The 8,968-nt window shown below is 35.5% G+C and overlaps 2 pseudogenes; both read left to right on the top strand.

Moving 5' to 3' along the window:
- The first annotated feature begins 419 nt into the window (after positions 1-419).
- Positions 420-787, top strand: LOC105073334 (large ribosomal subunit protein eL36-like; annotated as a pseudogene).
- Positions 788-3,312: 2,525 nt separating this feature from the next.
- On the top strand, positions 3,313-3,993 carry LOC105073275 (eukaryotic translation initiation factor 4E pseudogene; annotated as a pseudogene).
- Positions 3,994-8,968: the final 4,975 nt, after the last annotated feature.

Raw genomic sequence — 8,968 nt, forward strand, 5'->3', positions numbered from 1 at the left:
CATCATAATAAAACTGCAGAACACCAAAGACAGAAACTAGATCATAAAAACAGAGAGAAAAGTCAGATAACTTCAAAGCTACAACAATTAGACTGATAGCTGACTTCTCAAGAGCAACAATAAAGGTAAGAAGATCATGGAAAGATACCTTCAATGTGATGAGAGGAAATTATCAATCTAGAATTCCATACCCACTGAAAATCTATAAAGAACAAAGGTAAAAAAGAAGGAATTTCAAACAAATAAAAAGGAGGGTAGAGTGATAAGGGGTAAAATAATTAATCAAATATAGACTGTCTATTTAATCTCATCTGCTATTGACTACATACAACTATAGTAGCATTCTACGGCATTAAAAAAAACTAACAAGAGGGTATCTGCTGCTATATGGCCCCAGGGACTGCAGTACAGGTCCAGCCATGATTCTGTGCTACCCCGTGGCCTTGGGCTCAACGAGGGCCAGAAACTGAGCAAGATCATGACAAGCCAAGACACAGCTGTGGCTGCCGGCATCTCATCAAGCACACCAAGTTTCCTCAGAACATGATCCAAGAGGTGTGCAGTTTTGCCCTAAATGAGCAGCGTGCCACGGAGTTATTCAAGATCTCCAAGGACAAGCCCTCAAGTTCATCCAGAAGATATTGGGAACACATATCTGCGCCAAGAGGAAGCAAGAGAACTGAGCAATGTCCTGGCCACCATGATGAAAGCAGTTGCCAAGAGACTGATTCCCCTCCCTTCTCTGTGCATAATAAAAACCTTACAGAAAAAAAACAAAACTCAGTAAGATAGAGCTAAAATACACAATCCAGTAACATATGAGTCAGAAGGTGGGTGATCGGAACTGAAGTGTTTTAAAGTCCTGACAGTATTTGGAAAAGGCAAAAGGATAATGATTTACTCTGAACTTTGAGAAGTTAAATATGCATGATAAATTTTTAGATCAACCACTAAAAGTCCAGGGGAAAATATTTAGCTTCCAAACTAATAGAGGGGGGGAAATGTAGTGATAAAAAAGTAAGCAATCAAAACGAAGTTAAGAGAGATGAGAAAAAATAATCATAAAAAGAAAGACCCAAGTAGACAATTTAACAAAGAAAGAATATATCAGTAATTGCAATAATTCTAATGCATAGATGCCACAGTTAAGACTGTCAGAGTACAAAAGCTTACTTTCCAAAATATACAACTTCTACAACTCAATAACAACAGAAAACAACCCAATCAAAAAATGGGCCGAAGTCCTAAATAGACATTTCTCTAAAGAAGACATGCAGATGGCCAATAGGCACATGAAAAGATACTCAACATCACTAATTATTAGAGAAATGCAAATCAAAACTACAATGAGGTATCACCTTACACTAGTCAGAATGGTCATCATTAAAACATCTACAAATAACAAACGCTGGAGAGGGTGTGGGAAAGGGAACCTTACACTGTTGGTGGGAACGTAAATTGGTGCAGCCACTATGTAAATAGTATGGAAGTCCCTTAAAAAAATAAAAATAGAGTTGCCATATGACCCAGCAATCCCATTAGTGGGCATACATCTGGAGAAAACTCTAATTTGAAAAGATACATGCACCCCCAATATTCAAGCACTATTTACAATAGCTGAGATATGAAAGCAACCTAAGATGAATGGATAAAGATGTGGTATATATATACGATGGTATATTACTCAGCCATAAAAAAGAATGAAATAAGAACGAAATAATGCCATTTGCAGGAACACAGATCTATCTAGAGATTATCATACTAAGTGAAATAAGTCAGAGAAAGACAAATATTATATGATATCACTTATATATGGAATCTAAAATATAAAAATGAACTTACTTACAAAACAAAAACAGATTCAGACAGAAAATAAACTTATGGTTACCAAGGGGAAAGGGGGTCGAGGAGGGATAAATTAGGAGTTTGGAATTAGCAGATACAAACTACTATATATAAAACAGATAAAGAACAAGGTCTCATACACAGGGAACTATATTCAATATCCTATAATTAACTATAATGGAAAAGAATATGAAAAAGGATATATATATATGTATAACTGAATTACTTTGTTGTACATCAGAAACAAGCACAACATTGTAAATCAACTATACTTCAATTAAAAAAAAAGATTGTCAGAGCAGTGAAAAATCCAGCTTTATACAGTTTATTAAAAATCCATCTAGAATATAAGAAATGAATCAAAGGTTGAAATCAAGAGAGGAAAAAACACACTAAGTAAATACTAAGTAAAAGAAAGCTGATATACTATGTAAGTAACAGACAAAATGTACTTGAAAGCAAAAGGTATTATTAGATATGAAGAATTTACTATATAATGATGAAAAATAGACTGCAAAAACTGACAGACTAAAAGATCAGACTGAAAATCCATCGTCATAACGGGAGACAGTAATATCCTCAAGTGATCGATAAACCAAGCAAGGGAAAAAAACAAAACAAAATCAGTAAGGATTTATGAAATTTGAATAGCACGGTTACCAAGCTTCATTTAATGGACACATTAAATTAATTTAAATTGAAATGGAATTAAATAAAAAACAATACCAAAGCGACATTCCAAAACGTTACAAGGACAGCACGGAAAAGAAAATTATATACCAGGTGCACTCACGAACATAAATACGAGTATCACAAGTAAACTATTAGCAAACTGAATTCAGCAATGTTTAAAAGGATAATACATTATTATCAAGTTGGATTTACCCCCAGGAATGCCTCGCAGATTTAATATTAAGAAATAAATTACTTCTTCATTTTCTTTGGTGTGATAATTTGCTATGCTTTTGTACGAAACTGTCCTTATGGGGAGGATACAGCTCAGCGGTAGAAAATGTGCTTAGCATGCATGAGGTCCTGGGTTCAATTCCCAGCACTGCCGTTAAAAATAATAAGTAAAAGTTCCCAATCTTCCAGGGAAGATGGGAGGACAAGTAACAAAGAGCACAGGGGTCATGCCTGCTAGTAAGTGTTAAAGCAGTTATCCAGGCGTAAGAGCAAAGGACTGAAAACCACCCTCCAGCACGCGAGCGTCCGCCGCTCGGAGAACCGTTCAACGTACCCCTCCACCACGTGACCAGTCCTTTTTTTTTTTTTTTCAAACATCTCTACCTTTAAAAAAAGAGAGAGAGAGACTCCCCAGAAGCCTCCTGTTACACACGCAGCCTGCAGCCTTGCGCAGGCGCCGCCAGGGCCAAACGGACACGTCGGACGCGTGAACAGTAGCCGGCCAATCCAGTTTGAATCTCATTTCCCCCCCTCCCCCCACTTCAGGAGCGGTTGTGGGATCAGATCAATCTTAAAATGGAGACTGTGGAACTGGAAACCACCCCTACTCCTAATCTTCCGCCTACAGAAGAAGAGAAAACAGCTAATCAGGAGGTTGCTAACCCAAAACACTATATTAAACATCCTTTACAGAACAGATGGGCACTCTGGTTTTTCAAAAATGATAAAAGCAAAACTTGGCAAGCAAACCTTCAGCTGATCTCTAAGGTCGATACTGTTGAAGACTTTTGGGCTCTGTACAACCATATCCAGTTGTCTAGTAATTTAATGCCTGGCTGTGACTACTCACTTTTTAAGGATGGTATTGAGCCCATGTGGGAAGATGAGAAAAACCACCGAGGAGGACAATGGCTAATTACATTGAACAAAAGGCAGAGACGAAGTTACTTGGATCGCTTTTGGCTAGAGACACTGCTGTGCCTTATTGGAGAATCTTTTGATGACTACAGTGATGATGTATGTGGAGCTGTTGCTAGTGTTAGAGCTAAAGGTGATAAGATAGCAATATGGACTACTGACTGTGAAAACAGAGACGCTGTTACATACATAGGGAGGGTATACAAGAAAAGGTTAGGACTTCCTCCAAAGATAGTGATTGGTTATCGGTCCCATGCAGACACAGCTAGTAAGAGGGGCTCTACCACTAAAAATAGGTTTGTTGTATAAGAAGACACCTTCTGAGTATTCCTATAGGAGACTGCGCCAAGCAATCGAGATTTGGGAGCTGAACCAAGCAGAGTGGACTGCATTTAAATTTGATTTCCATCTAAATGTTGCTAAGATATAAAATAAAATAAAATAAAATAAACCTAATTACTTCCCCGCCAAAAAACAAAAAGCTCAGGAAAATGTCCTTATGTTTAGAAGCTACATGCTGAAGTATTTCATGGGAGGTGTGTGGTGATACTTATAAGTTATCTTCAAATAGTTAAGAAAAAATATATACATATATATAAATGATACATAAAGCAAAAATAGTAAAATATTAACAGTTTTTGTTCCTAAGTCATAGGCATATGTGTGTTCATTGTACTATTCTTTCAGCTTTTATGTACATTGGAAATTTTTCGTAATGCAAAGTTATGAAAAAGGAAAACCAAGTAGTGAAATTTACCACATTAACTGAGTAAGGGAAAAAGGTCTTTGACAAAATTGAACATACATTCACGATTTTAAAAAAGAAAAAGTATTAGCAAACATAATGATACATAAAAATCACTTCCTTTAAGACTGGAAACAAGACAAGAATGGCTGATTTTCAATATGGTACTGGAGACCATCAGAGTACAAGCAAGTACAAAAAAATGTACTGAGAGAAACAAAACTGTCATTCATAGATGATATGATTATTTGCAATGAAAATCTTCAATGATATACAGATCTATTCATAGAATTAATAAGAGAATTTAGCAAGCATGTGTATTAGAAAATCAATAAATGAAAATCAAGTACATTTCTATACACCAACTACTAGTAGAAAATGTACTTTAAAGAGATATTATTTATAATACAATTAAAAATATAAAGTACCTAGAAATAAATCTAACAAAAGACGTGCCAGATCTCTGTGGGGGGAAATTATAAAGTCTTATTAGATATTAGAGAATACTAAAATCAACAGAGGGCTTTACTATGTTCATAGACTGCAAGACTCACATGAATAAAAATGTCAGGCCAGAAATTGACACAACATTGTAAACTGACTGTACTTCAATAATTTTTTAAAAATTAATTAAAAAAAAACCCAAAACCAAAACAAACAAACAAAAAGTCAAATTGATCTATAGAGTCAAATGCAATCCCATTCCACAGATTAACTTAAGCCTTTTTTTTTTAAAGGAAGGAAATTCTGACACATGTTACAACATGGATGAAGCTCAAAAACTTTAGGCTAAATTAAATAAGCCAATAGGGGGATAGGGAGAGGGATAAATGGGGAGTTTGGAGTTTTGAATTTATATATACTATTATATATAAAAGAGATAAACAACAAATTTCTACTGTATAGCACCAGGAACTATATTCAGTATCTCGTAGTAACTAAATGAAAAAGTATAAGAAAAAGAATATATATATATAACACAAATAAATAAGCCAGTCAGAAAAGGACAAATATTGTGTGCTTATTCCACTTATATGAGGTACTAGAATAGTCAAACTCCTAGAGAAAGAAAGTGGAGTTGTGGCTGCCAGGATCTGGGGGGAGGAGGGAATGGTGAATTAGTGTTAATGGGCACAGAGTTTCAGTTGGGAATATAAAAAAGTTGTGGAGTTGGATGGTGGTGATGGTTGCACAACAATGTGAATATACTTAATACCACTGAATTGCACATTTTAAAATGGTTAAAGTGGTAAGAGTTATGTATATTTTATCACAACAAAAAATGGTTAATATAAAATTCTAGATAATATTCACCTCCAGGATGAAGAAAGAGGATGTAACTGGAAGGCAGTAGACATGGAGCCTGATAGTGTTTTATCTTAGCCTGGTAACAGAGTCACAGGTATTCATTTTATTGTTTTTTAAACAAAACATATGATTTCATGTGTGATTTTGTATGCATGCCATATTTCTCTTAAAATTTTAAGCAATATTACATATAAATATTAGGAATATAACCTATGTGGTTAAAACTATAATGAAAAGCAAGGGAATGTGTAAACACAAATTCAAGATAATGTTTACCTCTGAGGGGGAGGAGGAGGGAGGGGGAACTGGGAGAGGACCCTAGGGGACTTCAGAAGTCGTGATGATGGTTATTGGGTGTTTTTTTTTTCTCCTACAATTGAGTGGTGGGGTATACACAGGAGTCCATGATACCATGATTCTTTCTTTATTCCTTACACATATTTTACAAATATTCTTTTAAAGTTATCCAATATTTAATAAATGTAATTTAAAAAGAGAACCCTAACAATATGTGTTTTTTGGCTTTATTTGTATATCAGCCACAGTGTCAAACACTGAGGCCAGCTACTTAATTAGACTTGTCTAGGCTACTTCTTTCCTCATATCTTTGTGGTGTCATGGGATGACCACAGTGGTCTGAAAAAAGTGCTTGTGATGTGATGAACAGACACCTTTAGTACATAAGAAACTATAAATCTCCTTTATGCAAGTAGTTAAAAGGAGAGCGTGCCCTCCTTTGGGGTATATTAAAGTTTTGCTGTGGCTCCTCCAGTTCCTTACAGGGTAGAAATTGGGCCACTGTGCCCTTTGGTTGCATTCAGCCCATCAGCTTTTTTTGTCTTTTTCCTAACATCAACAAAGGAATAATACATAAAATACAACCACATAAAAGATCCTATCATATTCGACAAAGGAAACCTTCTTCTAGGATAAAGTACCAAGTATCTCTACTATTATATTAGAAAGTGAGTAGGGCTTATCATGGGGAGCGATGCGGCAGAGGGCCATTTAGTTGAGCCCTCACAAAGGACCTCAAATTTAGATTTTGACTTCATCTTACCAAGTGAGATTACAATACAGTCACAAAGGCACACAAACAAGATTTTAAAAAGACATTTGTTGTGCAGTTTGAAGTGTGTGTCCCAATACCAGACCATGCTTCCCACCGTTAGCTTCCGACCAACACAGGTATATTGCAATATATTTCTTGGTTTGCCATTCTAACTTATTAAATGTAAATATTTAAAAATTTACCACTAATTGTATAACACTGCTTTGGTGTTTCTTCATTTTATAATAAATCAGCAGCCTTTAAAAAGACAGAAGGCATGAGATGGATGAGTTGATGGATGGATTTGTTTCCCAAATCTGTACTTTTCCCCTGTCAGTGCACCTCCCATCAGAAAGCTTTCAGATGGCCTTTTTTTTTTAAGTTCTAATCAAAAAATGAAAGAGTTCTGGGAATATTCCAAAGGCTTTCTATCATCTTAATATTTCATGTGAAGTATTGTATTTTTCATATCAAATTTGTCTGCTTTGGGGGAGGGTATAGCTCAAATGGTAAAGCACATGCTTAGCATGCACAAGGTCCTGGGCTCAATCCCCAGTACCGCTATTAAAAAAAAAAAATCTAATAATACAATAAATAAATAAATAGACTAATGACCTCCCCCCCAAAAAACATTTTTTAAAATTTGTCTGCTTTGAGTCTAATGTAACTACAAGTGAAATTTGCATAGCCAGATACGTTTCAAAGAATTCATTTTAATGAAGAGTTTTGCCTTAAGAAGTTCAGGTAATCTCTTTGGAAATCAGTTTCTTCATCTGTAAACTGAGGGTGTTCAGTGACAGATAAAGTGATTTCTAATTCCCTACCTTTAAGACTTCCACTCTCTTGAGAAAACATATTAAATTGTATATAGCTCTCTGCTGCCACCTGCTGGAAAAATTAAGGCACCCATTTCTGCTTGAGAGGCCCTCTATTCAGTAACCATTCCGACCTTCAGATCTTGTGGCTTGTAATTTTAATTGATGAGAATTATAGATTTCTGAGTTTTCCCAGTTTCAGTATTTTTAGTTTGTAAAACATTCCAAATAAGTCAAGCCATCTGAGTTGACCATCTGGAAACTAATCTTTTAGCAGTTTTTCCCATAGGGGAGTATTTTCCATACTTGTCCAGTGTTTTCAATGGCTGTCCTGCCAAATCTACTCACACGGAATTTGCTTTAAAATAATTGCTGCTCATGTTACATTCATGAGGTCTGATAAGAAGTACTCAATAGAACGGAAAATAAATATTTTTCTTAAAGAATCTTTTAAAGATTTTTGAAACATTTAATTTTTGTCTTCTAAAAGACAAAGGTACTTACACTCACACGCAACTTGGAATACAGGTACTTTTTTTTTTAATCTGACTCCTTCATATCTGGAAAGTCTAGGTTTCTTTCTTTCTTCCTTCTTCTTCTTTTTTTTTTTTTTTTTTTTTTGTCTTCAGCAACAGAATTTATTTCTCACAATTCTGGAGGCTGGAAGTCCAAGATAAAAGTACTGACACTGTTAATCTCTGGGTCCTTTCTCTCCTTGACTTGCCAGGAAAATCTAGGTTTGTTTTTTTTTTAACTGGAAAAATATTCCTAAATTAAAGACTAAGTGCTGGCCTTAACTTTTGTTTTTACATACAGAATTTATTTTTTTAGGGCAGTTTTAGGTTCACAGTAAAATTGAGTGGAAAGTACAGAGATTTTCTGTGTATCTCCTGCCCTCTCCCACACACACAACATTCCCCCAGTATCAACATCCCCCACCAGAATGTGACATTTGTTAAACCTGATAGGAACATCATTGTGACCCAAAGTCCATAGTTTACACTGGGTTTCACTTTTGGTGTTGTACATTCTATGGGTTTTGACAAATGGATAATGACATGTATCCAGTAATATGGTATCATAACAGCATAGCTTCCCTGCCCTGAAAATCCTCTGTGCTCTGCCTGTTCATTCCTCCCTTCTCTGTAGCCCCTGGCAACCACTGATATTTGTACTGTCTTCATAGTTTTGCTTTTTTCCACATGTCATATAGTTGAAATGATATAGTATGTAGCCTTTTCAGATTGGCTTCTTTCACTTAGCAACATGTGTTTAAGGTTCTTCCATGTTTTTTGTGGCTTGATAGCTCATTTCTTTTTAGCACTGAATATTCCATTGTCTGGATATACTACAGTTTATTTATCTATCACCTACTGAAGG

The sequence above is a fragment of the Camelus bactrianus genome, chromosome 16 (genome assembly GCF_048773025.1).
Source record: "Camelus bactrianus isolate YW-2024 breed Bactrian camel chromosome 16, ASM4877302v1, whole genome shotgun sequence".
Taxonomy (NCBI): domain Eukaryota; kingdom Metazoa; phylum Chordata; class Mammalia; order Artiodactyla; family Camelidae; genus Camelus; species Camelus bactrianus.